The 4,068-nt window shown below is 37.1% G+C and overlaps 1 protein-coding gene and 1 long non-coding RNA gene across 4 annotated transcripts in view; one reads left to right on the plus strand and one right to left on the minus strand.

The window, feature by feature from the left end:
* FGF14 (fibroblast growth factor 14) overlaps positions 1–4,068 on the minus strand; it is a 386,515-nt gene that overhangs the window by 234,083 nt on the left and 148,364 nt on the right. The window lies entirely within an intron of this gene.
* LOC140705448 (uncharacterized) overlaps positions 1–4,068 on the plus strand; it is a 59,892-nt gene that overhangs the window by 24,622 nt on the left and 31,202 nt on the right. For both annotated transcript variants that reach the window (XR_012084834.2, XR_013544062.1), the window contains exon 3: positions 1,978–2,121. This is a non-coding gene — a long non-coding RNA (uncharacterized LOC140705448). The remainder of the gene's footprint in view (positions 1–1,977; positions 2,122–4,068) is intronic.

Consider the following 4,068-nt stretch of genomic DNA (forward strand, 5'->3'; position numbering starts at 1 on the left):
TTGCAACCTCAGGTCACCAGATGTTCTTGGACCACAACTCCCAGAAATCCTGGCCAGCACAGCTACAATGGACCCTCTACTTATGGAATTAATCCGTATTGGAATGGTGGCTGCAGGTCGAAAATTCTGTAGCTCGAGTCTCCATTGACCTACAATGCTTTGAAAACTGATTAATCCATAACCGGCCATTTTTGTTCGATTTTGGTTTTTTTCTGGTCTGTAAGTTGATTCTCTGGCTGCAAGTCGAATCTAAATTTTGCAACCAGAGAACTCTGTAACTTGAAAAGTCTGTAAGTCGAGCAGTCTGTAAGTCGAGGGTCCACTGTAGTGGCAAACACTTCTGGAAGTTTTAGTCCAAGAACATCTAGGGACCCAAGGTTGGGAACCACTGCTCTATGGCATTACCCCATCCCACTTCCTGAAATTTCTGTTTTTTCCTATAATGTAGTATTCTATTATTGCTACATTGCCAAAAATACTTTTGAGATGCTTCTTGTCCTCAGAGGAAGAACACAGCAGACAAGCAAGTCCAGTGTGGAGTCAGATAACTTAATCACAATGTTTAACTGGAAAAGTCCAAGCAGTGCTCAGCCTTTAAAGATAGCTAAGAGCAACAGCCTTGCTCTCTAACACCCATTAAATGTGTCACATTCTGAGTCAGATGTTAATCTGTATCCCCGAACAATAACATGAGCTAATATTAGATCTGCTTCAGTTTGGGGAGTTGGAGGACTGTATCTCATGTAGCTTTGATAACATATTCTTAAGGTAACATTAGTTGGTGGGAAATGAGATACAGAGAAAGTTAGCAGCACAACTTTTTTACAGACATGTTGACTGATGTGCAGTTTCTGGGTAGTAACACTCAGAATGCATATCATTCAAAGCAGCAGGCATTTGCTATGAGGGAGAAATTATCCTCTAGTGACTAAACTATACAATGACAGTATGGTCAACTAGCCTCCCAAAGTAATAATCTTTCCCTATAGATACAGTGCTAAACATTTCTGAATATATTTTAATTTAATTTCTTTATTATCTTCATAACCTACCGTTGCTACCAGGAATTCAAAACAGTATACCTGGTCCCTTCCCTTAGGATAGGTTTGGCTGATTAATAATTGATAATCACTGAAAAAATGTACTCAAAGTTGCTGAAACATAGTTATTAACAAATGAAACAATAAAACTACTGAAATCATAACAATCAAAACTGATACACATTAAAAATAATTTGAAAGACCAATTTAAAAAGATACTATGTCATTGTCAGATGAGAACTTTATATCTTTCTTGAACAAGAAACCTTCACACTCCCTGAAGCATACAAAATTTATTGGTCTATACTTGGAATAGGACTGTGATTTTCTATATGACAGAAGGTTTCATCATATAGATTTTGGATATGACTCTGCAATGGAGGATAGGAGAAGGGAGGGTGAGGGAGGAATGGTACAAAATATTATATAATTTTTTGTACTCTTATATTGTCATTATTAATACTGTTAATTTTAAAAAACAGTAATTTAAAAAAAAACCCTCACAGGAAATTAACTCCACTCATATATCACCACATCAACTGCCATCTAGCGGCTAAGCTATACAGTGAAGAAGTGAGAAGACTTAAATATTCCAAGGTTATATCAAGAGTTTCCTGGCTGAGTATGAAGACGTATATGGGTCTCCTCTGTCCTAGATTGATACATCAATCACCATATCTGCTGAAACTCTGTATGTAGCAGCAAGCACCACATGCTGCTTAAAAACAACACTCTAGCACCTCACTACTTTATTAATTAGGGGTAGGGCAACTTTGACAAGGACAAATATTTGCTTTTTACTGAAACTTGCTCATTTGGTTCAGCAGCATTTCATGCATCCAATTTTGAGGAAAATCCTGTACCATAATCTTTCCTCTAGTTCTGAAGTTGTTTAACCACAGCCCTTATCATGCTATTTTTCTTTTTCTGACAAAAGGAACCAGCCTACAAAGGAAGCAATGTGATATCTAACAATGCCTCCAGAGAAATATGATGGCACTGTGGACCTGGGTGAGCAACATGTGTGAACAATTAAAAATAAAATAAAGTGCATGCTGGCAGTTATTCAGAGTTAAGAAAGGTAAGACTCTAATAAAGAGGCTCACCAATGCTGTAGAGGCAGACTAGACAGTTGCCTTAGTTTGAAATTTCCAAGTGTATCAGCCAACAGCCATACTGATCAGTGCCCCAAAATTATTTGTCAGCTGTGGACCAAGACTGCAGATGGTGCTTCTTATCTTTGTTTGCTTGTTTTTAAATTTCCAGCTCTAATCTATATCTGCCCACACCCTGAAATCAATTTAGCCTGTATCATGTCTGAAACCCAACTCCCCAAGGAGACTAACAGCACTCCAATTCACCTGGAAGTTACCACAGTGGGAAAAGCTAGATTAGGCAATCCCTTGTCCAGTATTAATTCAACCATATTCCCCACCCCCATGGCTGCTCTGTAGTAAATGTGCAAACCTTTCAACCTGGAGAGGGTCAATAAAAATTGCAGCTACTATAAAGTATCTTTTTAGAAAAGAAATTAAAGGAGAAAAGCTATTTCTGCTTTGCACACCAAAGTTATCAGAGGGAGGTTATGACATGCTTTTCAGTTCGTGACTTGTACATGAATCAACAAGTAAAAGAAGTAATTATTCTGTGAATTTTTTAAAAATGATATTAATTCAGGAGCACAGCAGGGTTTCATGAGTGAGATGACAAATGAACAGCAAATGCCAGATATAATTTGCAATTACTATATGATGAAGAAAAGGTGAGAAGAAATTCATTACTCCCATCACCATAGCCATGCCTTCTTTAACAAACTACATAATTATTGAGGCACCTTCAAAACATATTGTGTCTGAGAGTTGTGAGATCTATGGAAACTCAAGCCAGAAAATGAGCTTGCATCCGGACAACACACTATTTTGTTGTACTGCTAACACAGCTAGTGGCATTAGGCAGCATGTACAACTACACGGCATCTAGATTATGTTGTCTAAACCAATGAACATAGTTCATCCAGAGGTATTTGAGAGATAATAGTGACCCACTGGTTTTTGTTTTTGTTCTTGATATGATTCATGTGTGACTATGTCCACAATTTAATATGGGGTGTCAAATATACCCAATATACAAGGGTATATCAAAAGATATACGAAGAGTCGGATGCAACTTAACGACTAAACAACAACAATATCAAAATATCTTTGTGTCTCTTTTTCATTCGAATGAGATACATTTGCCTGAATAACTGTGCTGACTGTGTGGAACCAACAGTTTTACGGCATGTATTTTTGTATATGATGACAATATCTATTGCTTGTATTTTGAAGAATAAATGAAAACAAATAATAAAAAGTAGGCACAGAGACTCTGATGCACCTGTCTTTTCTGCATAGATATTTGAACATTATAGAAACTTCACACACTGACAGAAAGCTATCCATCAAGTAATCTACTCTCTGTGGGATTGCATGTGAATACTGTCTGGTGTTCAGCTTGCACCTGTTCAATTTCTGGCCATGGCAGATCAATAGGAGTGTGTTATACTACTATTCCAAATTTAACTTTGCAGTATCCCCACCAGCCTACAGGAAAATAACTACAGTGTACCAAGGTGTTCATTTTAATCTATCAAATATAAGTACTTTATTTATTGCCTTGTCCTCAATATTGTTCATGATTTTATATACATGAGAATGCCATCTGTAGATATTAAGGATATTCCCAGTGGTATTTTTACTGGTTTAGCTTTCACAATGGCCTTCCTCTAAAAATGGACACAAGTTTTCTTCTGCACATTTCCAAGTCATGTTGTAAGCCTCCCTGTTTTCACTGGGGAATTACGGGACTGTCTATCCTATTCTCAATGAATCTGTATACAGTACATTTACTGGTATGTTCTTTTGATTTGTTTGTTCAATCACTTGTTTCTGCTTTCCCAGGAAGGAGTGGGAGGGAAGCAGAAATCAGTCAGCTAACAAATGAAGCTGTTAGTAATTAAAAATCCCTTTTTTTTTTTCTCCTCCTGTAG

This window comes from Pogona vitticeps, chromosome 3, assembly GCF_051106095.1.
Source record: "Pogona vitticeps strain Pit_001003342236 chromosome 3, PviZW2.1, whole genome shotgun sequence".
Lineage (NCBI taxonomy): Eukaryota > Metazoa > Chordata > Lepidosauria > Squamata > Agamidae > Pogona > Pogona vitticeps.